The following is a 14,901-nucleotide window of genomic DNA, read 5'->3' as shown; positions in this document are numbered from 1 at the left end:
TGTTTTGCCTTCACACTCATTCCTCCCGTGTTCTCAGACTGCTCTAACCCAGGCCTCTGGAAGTTGGCCTGTCCCATGCAATGTTTATGATCATAACAGAACCACACAGGATAAATCTGGGGAGGTGGCTCTAAATAACCAATACACTAACTTGCAATTGCAGCTGAGTTAAGACAAGATTGGTATTTCAAGATAACAAAGTTCTCAAAGTAATTTTCTTCTGAAACACGTCTCACTAGCACCAATGCTGTCTTGAAAAGATGGCAATGGTGTTAATAGAAGAGAAAATTTAAAACATTTTTGGCAAAATTCAAGGATTTGACCAAATTATATCACGGAATGCCAGAAGACTAGGATCAAATACAACAATTCAATAGGTAACCCACAAAGCAGTATGAGTAAAGTGAATGCCTTGTATTCCTCCTCACATACCTTAGTTTCTTTGGGGTCAGAAGGCACTAAGTCCCTCCTACCATAAAATTATTTTTTGAGTACATCAACAAAAGAAGACAAGAATCCCACAAAAACCTAAGAGGCACAACAAAACACTACCACCAACTTCCCAGTGAGTTTGGAACACATCTTTAACAATTTCTACTTAGCTTTCAAAATACTTTTTCATCCTACCAGGCAGAACTTCACATTCTACAGCTACCAACAGAACCTTCTGTGGTTTAGATCTTCAGTCTCCAAATATGATTCCAAAGTTGCTTCTAGCTACAAGATGCACAAAATTTAAACACATCCCAGAATACAAGGCCGCCTGGAGAGCACAATGTTGCCTGCTGTGCGTTACTTAACGTTAACTGATGTTACCCAAAGGCCAACAGAGGTTAAGGAACACTAATGAGACATATCGCCAAGCTCTAAGAGGACCGATGCAATTAGAACGTAGATTCTGTTGAGCCCAGCACAACCAGCCGCCCTGAGCGCCAGCCCAGCATGCTGCTTTAGTGATGAGGTTACCCGTGCTGCTGGAAATGTCATCTTTCATGTATGATATAAAAACCCTTCTATAGCTGCTAACAATACCCTGGCATTGTTTGCAACATGTAGGGTGTTGTTCTGGCCAACATCCAATTCCAGTAATAATATTCTATCTACCGACAGTAACCACAAGAAGATAGCCTTCCTTTTCAGCCCCAAGTGGTTTTGCAGAGCAGCAGCAAGCTCCTGAAGAACTGCCACATTTCAGTGTAAGTTCTGCATTTCACTGTTCATTTATCTCTCAGCACAGATCATACGTTTCTCTCAAACTGTAGAAACACCTTGAGATTAGTGGGAATAAAGGAGCTCTTTTCATACAGTACAATTAGTCATACCAACAGTGATAGCTATTTTGAGCAGCACCTATTAATCACTATCATTAGCAGGATCTCTGGTGTACCAGCATTCACTGTACCAAGAACAAGTCTTTTCCCATTACAGCACTACTATATAAACAAAAGCAGCAGCACAATTTCTCTTCACACAATCCCGTTCTGGGTAACGAGAGGAAGCAACAGCACTTATAACTACTTGCCATTCAAGACACAAAAGGAAGCTTACTTATGCCTTGCAGGACAACAAAAATACAATTGTTTTGCTGTAATGAACAACTGGCTGTAATTTCTGTGCTGAGGAAGAAAAGTTCATGAAAAATAATAGATTGCGGGAAGAAGTGAGGAGAAAAAAAGAAATCTGTCAGGATGGAGGCAGCAGAAAAAGAAATACAGAAAGTGATCAAATACAAGTAGATGGATAAGTGGAAGAAACCTAGACTTTTTCTTTAAAGACTTTTAGCAGATATTTCCATACAATTCAGTAGGAAGGACAACTGTTGACCAAGTTCCAGAGTCTTAGAAGAAGCTTTCATCTGGAAAATATTCCCTGTATGCAGTATTTCTCGTTTCCTAACACCTCTGAGTAACTCCTGAATCAGAATGAAAAGTGCTAACAGAAGGATTTATGCCTTACGCTGACCTAAGGAGCAGCAGCACAAGACGCACACGAAAGAACGGCTCACACCCAAGCTTACACGAAGCCCAGAAACCTGTGTGTTGGCTTGAAACACAGCTTTGTGCCACTGCAAATACAATACTTAGAAAGTCCAGAAACCCAAAAGAAAACCGCAAGCCTCAAACTGGGAAAAATAGGGATTATTTACAGAAGAAGCATCCATCTTACTCCGTGTGAAGCGTTGCTTAGCAAAAGTCTCCAGCCAACTGCAAAATTGCATTGGTACACAATAGCACCTATGTGCACACCGTGATCAGCTGGAGCTCACAATCCCATCAGCAGTGATCATCAGCCTTCATGTAGCCGGGAGCTCCATGACACAAACCACGTGCCCCGGGGGGCTTCAGCCACCCACCACCAACAGCCAGAAGCAGCAGCCAGCAGCACCCTGCACTCTGTGAGCCAATGCTGCGCTGAGCACAGGAGCAACAATGCCCTCAAACCCCACGCTGACCTCTTCCCCAACCCTCTAGATTGGAGCTTGCCAGCAGCCACACTGGGAATACAAAGTGCAGAGCCATTTTAGGAACCAGACCTCCACTTTTGGCAGCTGTGTGCCCCCACAGCCACTGACTGACAGCCCAGCAGCTCCTCACCGCCACAGATCTTTTCACTGCAGCACCCGGACATCTGTCCCTCGCAATGGCTGATTTATACCTGGCACTGGGTTAATAATCTTAAGAAAAGCAACACGAGATCTTTCAAAATCTTCCAGGTTCCTGAAGTAACATCCACTTGACGCACTGTCAGCTCCTTCATCCCAGTGCAGGCCCCATTTCAAGCACCGAGAAGTGCAGGTCTGTGAGTAAAGTTGCAAGGTACAGCCCAAAACGAGAGCTCTTCTCTTCTGCCCGCAACGTGCACACAGCATGCTAAATATAACCCTAAATAGCAAGAAATAGCCCTCGATGCAAGCGTCGGGTGAAGGGCTGCGAGCCCCCACCGCCGCGCCCGGCGGCACAGACGGCACCGCCCGCCTGCCCAGCAGGGGGCTGTCAGAAACCCACCTCCGGCCGGGCGCTAGCACAACGCTACGCCCCAGCGGGGCGGCTCCGCCGCGGCTGCCCGTGAGCCCGGCCCGCGGGGCGAGGGGCCGCCTCAGCGCCTGCTGGCAGGGCCCGGGCGGCGTCGCCCTGAGGCGAGGCCCCGTCGCGGGGTCCCCGTGCCGGGCCGCAGCAGGCCGGAGCCCCGGGCGGCGGTCACTATTTCGCAGGAAGGTGCGCAGGAATTCCCGCAGGCGCAGTCCCCGCCGGGCTGCCCGTACTCGGGTCACGGCGGCGGGAAGGGGCCGGAGGGAGGGGGGGGATACGGGGGAGTCGACCGCAGCCTCTCCGCCGCCCCAAGCCGTGCCGTGCCGCGCAGCGCCTCGGCCGTCCCCGCCGCCACAGGGCCGTCCCCGCGCTGCCGACGGTGCGCGGCGACAGTCCCCGGGCCGCGCCCCGGGACGCCGCCGCGGCCGCCCTCCCCCCCCAGCCGGGCTCCCTGGGGGCTCCTCGGGGCTCCTCGCCGCCCCGGTGCCCCCTCGCCGCGGCCCGCGAGGCTGTCCGGAGCGCCGCCCGCCGCCCCCTTCGGCGCCCGTCCACACCAGCTCAGTGCCTCGCACCGCCGGGGCCCCGCACGGCCGGGCTGAAGGGCTCGCACCCAGCCCGCAGGCAGCGCTGAGGACGGGCCCGGGGCCGCGCGGGGGGAAGGCGGCGCGGGGGGGAGCGGGGCACGGCCGCGGCGCTCGCTCACCTGTCCGCCACAGCCCCCGCCGCACGGCCGGCCCCGCTCTGTGTACTCCGGAAACGGCGGCTCCTCCACCGGGCGCCGGAGGAGGGGCCGGCAGAGGGGGCGGGCGGAGCCGCGAGTGACAGCGGGAAGGGGACGGCGGGAGGGGGCGGGAGGCGCCTGCTGAGGGCCGAGGGCTCCCTCGGGGGCGGATCGAGGGGAGATGAGGAGGGGCCGACGTGGATTGGGTCGTGCGCGGCTTCGGCAGCGCAGGTCCCCCGACCGCCTCCCGCCCGGCCTGGGGGGCTGGGCCTTGGCCGCTGGGAGCTGCGAGGGACGGACAGGGCGTAAATTCGTGGTAGGGGACGCGGGCAAGATAATCTGACGGCGTTTCTGTGTGCTTACCACGACGGCACGCTCACCCCGTTGTCTTGTGGCCGGGCGCGGTGCGTTCTTCCACACAGGAGTGGTGTGTGACAGATCGCCAGTTGGCACCTGCAGAGTACTGTATGCCTCTCCTATTTAAAGCCGTCAGCTAAAGAAAATACCGAGTTCTGCACCCTTGTTAAATGTTTATTTGGGAATTAGGTAAAATGCATAAAAGTTACCTGAAATTGGTCCCTTGGTCATAGTTATTTCAGTGCTACTGGTGATTTGCTCAGGAGCAGGCCTGTATGTGATGCCTTTGCTGTGAGTGTGAAGCAAGTTGTTACAATTCCTCAGGCCTAATTTCATATGAAGAAGTTTGTCATGCAATTTAATGTGTTTTTGAATCCAACTCCAAATAAACAGTCCCATTCATCCTGTCTTCTTAGCAGAAAATGTTTTTTTTATTATTTCCAAAGTTTGGTTAGAATCTTACATTTGAAATGAAGCAGTTAATAACGCAAATAGTAACAATAGTGCTAGGTCACATAATAATAGAGCAGTTGTTAACAGGTCTTGGAATATATTTAAGTGACAAAATTCCTAGAACTCAGTTCATTCAGCTGTGATTCTAAAAAAATATATAAAATAATAAGCCTCCCCCCAAAAAACAATCTCTTGAATATGATACCAATAAAGTGAAAATAACTAATTTCCACCAGTTTGTAGTGCTGATCAGAAAACACTGTGGGAAGAAGTGTCAATTTGTTGGACACCTTCTAGCCACAAGCAAGAAGCAGTCCTCAGCAGCATCTGTGGGGGGCTGCCTGGGAGCAATCTGTGGCTTTGTTTTCATCTCTGGAGCAGATGGTTGCTGGCAGACCGGGCTCATCAGTGCAGTGCCTCTGAACTTTTCTGATTTTTCCATGTCTACTAAGCATGTCTCTTCCTAGCCAACTGAGTTATCAAATTAAGAGATACCTGGGAAATACTTGGAAAGCAAGCAAGGGAACAGAAGGCTGTCACATTATCCTCTCCTTCAGCAGGGAGGGGTGCTGGAGTGTTTTCATTCTAAGACTGAAGTAAAATGCTGGAAAAGGTACCTTGGGGTGAGGAGGGGTGGGATTGCCACTTTTAAATGGCAAACACTGATTTAAAAATAAATAAATAAAGGCTCAGATGGGGGTTGAACAAGTATAGGTAGCTGAAAAGGAAAGAGGAAAAAATACTGCAATGGATTTTTCTTCTTCTCAGGCCAGGATCAGAGGTTGCACCTTAATAGCAATGCAAAGAAGGACCTAAAATACCTCCTGGTTTTGTTTTTGTTTTCAAGTATACAGTTTTCTGTCTTTGGCAGGCAGGGTGCCAGGCTGGTGCCTTCCATCTGCAAGCAGCTCCCCAGGAGCTGAAGCATTGTTCTGAGGTTGTGCCATGCAACCAGTGCTGAAGGAAAAGGCAAACCAGCAGGAGTTATTGAGGAAAACATTACCCCTCACTCTTGACTCTTCTTGTATGTCCAGCCCAGGCCCTGTCCAGTAAGAATGCTGTAGTCCCTGTTGAGCTACTGACATTTCCCACCTACAAGCTTTTCTGGGAATATTCTTTCCCTTCTGATCTCCAAGCCACTTACCCTGCAGTACTTGGTCATGCAAGTATTGTGATCTGGTGCATTGTTACAACAATCTCCTGCTCCAACAATTAGCTGGCAAATGTTGAAATATGGAGTACTACAAACATTGTAGTAAAACAGTACTGTACCAAATGATGGCTGTCCACCATACCTTTTCTAAACAGTGCTATGGATACAGTTCTGCCAGCAGATCCCCAAACTACATAAGCTATGCTGATAAAAACACACTGTGTTCTACAGACCTGATCTTGCAGTTCAGCACAGCACACAAATGTTCTTTTTATACTAGCAGCGCTACATTTTGTTACCCTAGTGGCTTAATTTTATTGAGTAGCTCTGCACAGAATTTGGTTTTGTCAATAGTAACAATGTTAAAAACAATTTTTAAAATAAGCATACTTTTTATTTTAATCTGCAGGATTTACTTTTTTTTTTATTATTTACAGTGCTGCATAGCAGTTTTTAACACATCATCTCAAAAGACATTTTGAGAATTATTGCAGATGGATTGCATAGATTCAGAGCAAGAATGCGCAGAAGACTGGTAGGAATCCTAGCCTGAGCACTAATATTTTTTAACCAGATAGTAGAAATTTGAGAGATTGAGAAATAAATAGAAAGTTCACACTTCTTAGTATGAATAGTCTGAAACATTCTGTTTAGTAGAAGTAAATAATAACCAATGAAAATAAAAGGGAAATTCCTAAGAACTAGAAAATATGTGGTGTGACATGTTGATTTATTGTGAATTTTTGTGTGTGTGAATTCAAGAAGTTTTGAAAGGTTGTAGTATGATTAACTATTTAGTAAAGTTCTATGTAGATCTGCATACAATAAAAGAATTCAATTGTATTTATAATTTTCCTGTCGATGTTACATATATCTGAGGTGTGCTTTCCAAGACTTCCATTGAATAGGAAGGGAAGGAAACTGGTGCACTGCATAAACAAAAAACGTAACAATGCTGTTTAGAGAGAGAGGAAACCAGCTTTGAAATGTATTATGAGTGCAACCTGATCTCAGGGGCTGCAAGAGGAAGAAATCATTAGCTGAGAAAAAAAAAAAAAGCTGCACTGGCACAATAACCATGTGCAAATGTTAATAAGGATATGCGTATCAGCAAGGTGTGGGATAAGATTAGAAGGATGAATGTTAGTCATAAAATCCCTCAAGAGTGGGTTGTCTTGTTAAGAAAAAAAGCTAACTTGCAGGGATTGAGATATGTTTAGGAAAAGGAAATGTGGGGAAAAGCAGTGAAGGGTGATTTTGGAAAGCAGACGTGATCTGTTGCATCAGCAGTGATTTTCTCTTCATGGTCAGCGACTGCTATGAAAGTTGTGATTGTATGTTGAAGTAGAGGAAGAACAGCAATACTTTTGCATCAATATTTGGACCGTACATTTGCAATTGGAGGATGAGAAGTAATGAAAATGCAGTTTTAGATCTAGATACATTATACAGTTTGTACAGTATGTGACAGTTCTTGTGGCTCAGAGCTCTAACTTGCTCTTGCTGTCTGAATGTTTGACAATGCAGGCATGCACATAAGCAAATAAGACTTCTAAAAATACATTTCACAAATCATCCATTCCAGCTGCCACGGTGAGAACAGTCCTTTTGTCCTGCAGCTCCGGACAACTGAAATCCTATTTCAGACAAATGAAATTTAGTTATTTGCTGTCTGACAGGGAAGCTGCTGACCTATGCTTTATACTCCTCAGTACATTGACCAACCATTGTGTCCAACCTGAGGCTTAAAATGAGAATTGGCCTCCTGCCCAGCAGCTTTGTAAACACTACCAAATGGCAAAAGAACCCTACGGTTGGAGCCCCCAGCCTGCTGTCTGGAAAAATTCTTGCCCATTACCTCCACAGGGCAAGTCTCACTTCAGAAAGACCAAACATGGCTGTCCGCATATGGCCACCTAAACATAAAAATAGGGACAGTCACCTTTTCTTGTCAAACAAGTCAGAGATTCACGTCACCTTAAAAAAGCCTAGGTTGCAAGACAGTGATACTGGTTATAGGGGAAAAAAAAAGTTATATATAAGATCTCTTATTTCTACAAGTACAGGTCAAACTCTGAAGTGAATAGAGGCCATTGACTTCTATTGATGTTGGATATATCCCATGACCTTCTAGTTTATATATTTAGACTCTCCATAGTAATCTTCTCTTCTACTGGACTGATATCATCATCATTATTATAAGCAGAACTTGTCACTTGATTGACAGCAAATAACCTTTCCAAAAAATAGCCAGCAAATAAGAATGTTTTTGAGAGTGACACATGATCATGACTGCCTGCAGTTCGTTTTTGTTTATAGGCAGTGGAAGAATTTCAGATATTTTTAAGGTCGCTGTCCCTAGTCCAGAGATGAAGGAGAAGATGTGTTTGTTTTTAAGTTGCTGTTCTGCTTTCAAAACTGTCTTCCAGTTGTCCTGAAATGGAGAACTAGACTCTGAAATTCTTCGTCCGTTGCAACAAGCTAGATGGGCACAGGAATGCAGTGCTCTCAACAGCACGCACAAAATTGTCACTGACATTTCACATTTTTGCTTCAGGAAGCCAACTGCTCAAATATATGTATTATTTTTTTTTTGAAGTCTGATGATTCAGATGTCTGGGATCTCATTTTGCTTGTTTTCTTGAAAACTTTCACAAAAAGGAGTCAGCTTGCAAAACCACAAAAATGTTCTTCTCAACCAGCTGTGGTAAAGTAGTTTGCACGGCCATCTAACTACTGGAGAATTTTCTGTATTTAAAATGAATTTATTCTGCTGAGTAGCAAACAATTGTGAATTCATTATTAGCTATTAGCAGTTGGCTTAGAACTGTGCAAAGTATGCAGAAATCACAGAGGTGTTGAGAGACTATTTATGAGGTACAGAGAACTGTTGTTGACAACTTTTCATAACAGTAAATCTTAGACTTACAAAACAGACATGCTCTCAATGTATGAAAGAGAATTAGACTTTTTTCACCTTGAAATTAATATGGCATGTAAATATATTTCACTGTTAGATTGAGAGCAGGAATAAAATGTAATTGTGTGATTTACCCCATTTATTAATAGAGCATTTAGAGTTGCTAATATTATTCAGTCTAACCACAATTTATGAAAGAGTAAAACTATTTAGAATGAATTTTAAAGCAACATTTATAAACGGATATAGAAATAAAATAGCATCCCTTCCACTAAATGTTTGAAATTAGAGGCTAGCTGCCAAAATACTCTTCCTTTTTTTGATCTTGTGTAGCTGATTTCATAAGGTATTGTATATGTTTCAGATAATGCACTTGGACATCCTTAGAAAGTGTCTGATATTGAACATGCTTATGTCCAATTCTTATTTTTAAGAATATGTGAAACATTCATGAATGAATGATGAATCTTACATATTTCAAAATATTTTTATATAAACAGGCAAAATATTCATATGTTTATAAATATACAAATATCTTAAAAGCGGTCTGGAAAGAAGCCTAAGTGGTATCATTAAAGGGTTCGCATTGGGTAATTCCTGCAATAGAGGGGGCTGAAAGCTATTGCATCTTAATGTCTGTAAGGGTACTGTCACAAAGGCTACTTCAGCTGCCTCAGTGGAACTGTTGTTACCTTTTGCCTATACAGCTTATTTTGTGTCGCGGAAGGCTGCCAAATGGAGAGTAATTTCATAATAGAGAACATGTAATTGTAAAAGTAGGCTGAACAGAGAAATAACAGAAACTTGTAGGCTGGTATCTCATAGTTGAAACTTCATCAGATTACTCATTAACACACAGAAAAGTGCATTAGATAAAAACTATGTTCTGATGCAGGCATGACAGTTGAACAAATTAGTCTTTTCTCTAGAGTTTCTTCATTAATTACAGAAATACTCAAAGGCCCTGTGTGGAATTATGCTGTGGGTAATCCAAGTACAAGATGGCATTTCTCAGGAACAATGAAACCTGGGACTATCGAAGCTTTCTTCTTAAACGGTTATTGCTAAACCTAATACAGAGCCTCCTTTGGGCATTGTGTCCAAAACAATCCAGGCCCCCTGGTGACATCAGGAATGTGAGATGCCTGTCATTCTCTGGCCACCTGTCTGTCTTGTGCTTGAGACGATAGTCACAAGGTTGACAGAGAAGAGCAGGACTTATTTGCAAAACCTTGGCATCCCAGTCTGGTCTGTATTCCTTGAAGTCTGTGCAGTTAGCAATACCTGCTCAGCTAAGCACCATTTTCTTCTGGCTCCAACAGGAAAGTTGGTGTAGCTGACCTCAGTGGCTAGTTTCAGGTTCTTGGTTTGTTTTGTCAGCTTCCAGTGCTTCTGTGCTTTTTCTGTAACCACAGCCAAGAGTGTATTTGGTTTGCATTCATTGTGGTCCACCACCTGGGTCTGGTTCTCTGCCATGAATTAAATGCCAGACTTGAGAATCTCACTCTGCTTATCACTAAGATGAAGCAGGTGATTGTTTTTTAAACTTCTTCAGCCAAAAGGTTAAACAGCTGGTTATGTTATTAGATGCAAACATCATGCACAGCTGGACACATCAGGGATCAGGATTCACATTCTCTACTGCTGTCTTTTTCACAGCCCAGAAATTCCTTGTTTAGCTATATATGTGCTTGAAGTCTAAGGGCTACCAGAAGTGATTTCTTTAGCATGCCACATATTAGATCCTTCACCATATTCTAAATGCACCAGAGCCTCTAAGTCAGATAGATGCCCTGTATGTCTGAGTGTTCTTTCTGAAAGTGCTCTCTGTATCCCCATCTCAGTTTCTACATTAAGAAGTACATGCAAACCTCTCTCCTGTGGTTTGGCTCCAAAGGTCCCAGTTCACCTGTCATTAGTTCTAATTGTGTATAGCTCTGTATGAACTGATAGCTGCAGTTCCCAGTTCTTTTGCATGGCATCTAATCAATTTCAGTATTGTAAAAGGAGGTATAAAAAGCTACTGTCTATTGGACTGTAGGATCACAGTTGCTGCTGCTCTAAGAGAGAAGAAACAAAATACCACTCTCACAGGAATTGCACATATGCACATAGGCAACTCTTGTTTAAGTTGTCCTGTGTGTCAGTACCAAGAACCATAGCCACACAGTAGCAACTGACAGCTGACATTTGAGGGGAAGAAAAATTTCAGCTCTGTGAGTGCACTGCTAAATAAAAAAAAGCAGATGAATGGTACCCACTAGTCCCCTTTTTGTGAATTTCACACTGATGAAGGAAAATACCATAACCCAAGTAGATGTATGTCAGGTCCTTTTAAGCATATAATTACAAACTATCAGTTACTAGCAGATAAGTAGTAAAACAATATGTAGGCCAAGCAAATTCTATACATCAGCTGTTTTCTGTTACTGGATTTTGGATGTTAGTTCTCTTTAGGAATTCTAAGAGTGAGACTGGGGAACAGATATTACGCAGATCTTTCAGAATTAAACTTTGATTCCAGTATTGACTACATACACATCTCAAAGACCTTTGTTATTCATAAGGTCAGAAGATAAGAGGACAAAAATAAGATGCTGGGAATGCTGTGAAGTAATATTTGAGAGACATAACAGTTATTCAGCATAGCTTAAAAGGAGAAGAAAAGAGATTGTATTGTACAGTCACATAGAAATCAAAATAATTAGCTGGGGAACATTCAGAATTGATTGTAACACAAAAGCTCCTGCGTAATCTCCTCACATGCTGCCTTTTTTGAAATAAAAGTAACAGAATTATAAACCAATTTTTTTTTATATACTGTACTAACATTAGCTGTAATCAGTTTATAATCACCTCAAAGGCAACCTTAAAACAGGCAAGAAACACACACACGAATAGGTACATACAAAAATTTGTCTGTGTTACCACGGACACTGTGAGAAATAAATGAATTATGTTTCTTTTGTGAAGATTAATGTGATAAAAATTACAAAGAGTTGTAATTTGTTTTTCACTGTGGCAATGGCTTCAAAGAGAAGGTGGTAAATAAACTGCTGAAGCATTGGGGCTTATAAATAGCATTATGATTTGAGAAGACAATGCAGATCTAAATATTTTCCCTTCTCTGGAGAGAATTCTGTTCTCTCAAAGAGACTGCATGAGATATTATAAAAGTAATGAAAATTTTCTGTTATTGTGTTTATTAATTAAAATGCACAGCATGCACATGTATCCCCCTGTAGCAATGGGACAGATCAATACAATGGGAAAGGTATTGCAACAGAGGTATGATGATGGAAGGACCGGCAGGCATGACAGAAAAATGCTGCAAGGAAAGGGAAGATTACTCACCTGTATCAGAAGATTCTAGGCTTGCAGGGGAAAAGCTTCACCAATGAGGGATCTCTAGAAAGCAAGCCTTCCCCAGAGCCAATCAGCCCTTAAGTGGGGTCTGAGAGCAGTGCAGCCAGGCTGCAGCCCTTCCAGTCACACAGCTGAATTGCCTTCACCTGTGCTCCCAGGGCTGACCCGGTCCTTTCCCCAGGTGCTCAATCAGTGGTTCAGGCAGTGACTCAACAGTTCCCATACACCCCCCAATCTTTGAACATTTCTTCTAGAGAAGAAATAATCTGTATAAATCTGTATAGTTGTTGAGGTTGTACGATTTGCTATTTCCTGGAATAATTGCCCACAGACATGTGAACTGGACTGACTGCTGTGCTAACATGCAAACTCTTGACTATGTACACATGGTGACCCCAGTGCTGTTTTCAGAAGTAGCTGAGGGGAGTTATGTTTTCCTACTTGTATGGAGCAAATAACACACTGACAGACCTCAGAGTTGCTAATTTTGACCTTCTGATTGCAAGTTCCATGCAACTGATTTTTTTTTTTTAGTCTAGGAACAGTGGTTTCCTGAGAAGATCAAACTCATAATAGTTTGTGACATTCTCTCATGGTTTTTGTACTTGTAGAATGGGTAAAACAGCACAGTGCATAACAAGAATTTAGTTCCATCTGTAGTGGTTTTATACCCTATGTTTTTTTAGACTGTGTAATCATTTTTCTGAAAATACTAAACAGAAATCTTTGTAAAGGTCATTTCTCCAGCTGTGCTATGGAATACATGTAATTTTGGGATTTCCAGGCATAAATATAGTTGGCAATAACAGAAGATACCTAAGGCCTTTCTGTCATGCATTTAATGGTTTTTAAAGATCACGGTACTGCTCTTGCTATGAGATACATTTATGCATATTCTCATTAAATGTCCAAGGTTTGCAGTTACTATGATTCCAGTATGTGTTTAATGCTGCTCCCATTTTCCATAAAATAAATGTAGGCCAGTAAGTGTTTCAAGGCCAAAATGTATGAATTAAGAACTACATATGTAAATATCCTTAAAAGTCAGTTCAATAGGAATTAGAAAACCTCAAAATGCAAAGGCCTGGGGAGTTTTCCTTACCCAACTTTGTACATAGCATGAAAGATGAAGTAAAAAGTTGTATCTCTAAATGAAGAGCCTGAAATTATTTGCATTACAGTTACTGATACACTCCATGTGACCATAGCCTTTTACAGGCAAAAAATACAAAGTATTTCAAGCAGAATCTGCAGAAGGAGCAATATCATCATGAAGATCAGTTTTTAAAAAGTCAGTCTACTGAACTGGGATTTTAAAGAGGAATACTGGCAAGACAATTGGGCTCCCCTGACATGCACAGAAAAAAAAAACGCCAACTTGATGGGTAGGCATCTTCTAAAACAAAATATGCATTACTGGACAGCTTCCTCAAACTGAAAGAAGCTGCAAGATGGGCTGGTTTCTTAAAATATTAGTAACAGTCATTTGAAAAAAATTAATGGGATTCTCACTGTGATTTCACTAATGATAATTCATTAAATTGCAATGATAATAAATCCTGAGAGATTAAGTTTATAAATGAATATAAATGATTGTTTCTGTGTTGCTTTTTTAAAAAAAAAAAAATCCAGCAATTTGTTTAGCATGTAGCTGAACAATCATTTATCTTTGCTCACAGTCTGGTTTACATTACCAGAATATTTGCTGCTGTACACCAAATGGCATTGCCCAATTGGGCTTTATTTTTAGGCTGCTTTGTAGCAGATGCAGACTGGCACATCGCTGCTTCCTCCAGTGATGTGTGTTACATTCCATCAGGAGCCCCACTGAGAGGAGAGGAAGGAAACTAGTCACAGAAATGATAGCAGTGCAAAGCACAAGTCTCCAAAGTGTGCATTAGTGGGTCAGCTGTCAGGAATTACTGCATGTGGACAGTCCCATAAAGCTGTCTTTGCCTCTCATTAGGGACTCTCCTGACAGTCTAACAATCATACATAGGGAATCTGCTAGAACTTTGAGTTAATATGCATATAACCAAGATAATGTAACTCAAAGTCGGCTCCTATTTGATACTGCATTAATCCTCAGACATGTGCATTCAGTGCAGCAATGATGAACAATTAAGAGTACTAAGCATGTTTTAAAGAAGTACTCCAAGAGCTTGCTTCTGCTGCAGTCAAGATGAGCAATTGTTGTTTTAAACATAATGAGACTAAGATCAAACCCTTTGTCTGTAGAAAATCTATACTGCTAGCAACCTAAGGATCTTAAATAACTGTATTAAACATTTCTGTTGTGAAAACTATTTTCTACCTGGCAATACATAGCATTACCTCCAAACAGCTTCTTAAGACCTTTCCACTGTATGCTATATGTGCAAAATAAGTACTATGTGTTATGTGCATATAATTATAATTACACATAATTGTAGTAATAAGTTATTAATGCTAATAAAATGTTTAGTACCTATTACAATTACCTGAAAAAGTAATAGTAATGAAAGCTAGTTTAATTGCTCTCACATAAAAATGAAATTTCCATTGTTTTCTGTGGAATCATGTGTTACCTAACTGATTGGCTCACATCACAAAAATGAGACAAAGGTGGCTAAATCACAGGCAGGCAGCAGGCTTTCTCAGTGACTTCCTCTGTAAACTCGGCTGGTGCTTTTACTGTGAATATAAACAAAAATATAAACATATATACATAGTTTATCATGTTATTTTAAGCATTTAATTCATTTTCATCCTACAAAAAATAACATGCTGGCTTGCTTTCTGGATTAGTAGAATCATAGAATGGCATGAGTTAGAAGGGACACCAGAGTCCATTCAGCCCCAACCCCTACCATAGGCAGGGCTGACTCCCACCAGCTCAGGCTGTCCAGGGCCCCATCCAGCA

At 42.5% G+C, this 14,901-nt stretch overlaps 1 protein-coding gene across 1 annotated transcript in view; it reads right to left on the bottom strand.

Annotated features, from left to right (window-relative positions):
* Positions 1 to 3,811, bottom strand: part of GARRE1 (granule associated Rac and RHOG effector 1) — a 54,663-nt gene extending 50,852 nt beyond the window's left edge. Inside the window, exon 1 of the mRNA XM_042877220.1 lies at positions 3,733 to 3,811. The gene's annotated coding sequence lies outside the window, so the exon portion shown is untranslated. The remainder of the gene's footprint in view (positions 1 to 3,732) is intronic.
* Positions 3,812 to 14,901: the final 11,090 nt, after the last annotated feature.

The sequence above is a fragment of the Lagopus leucura genome, unplaced genomic scaffold, assembly GCF_019238085.1.
Source record: "Lagopus leucura isolate 7727_CA_CO unplaced genomic scaffold, USGS_WTPT01 Super-Scaffold_100017, whole genome shotgun sequence".
Lineage (NCBI taxonomy): Eukaryota > Metazoa > Chordata > Aves > Galliformes > Phasianidae > Lagopus > Lagopus leucura.
The sequence above is the reverse complement of the archived record's forward strand: the minus strand, read 5'-3'. Positions and strand labels throughout refer to the sequence as shown.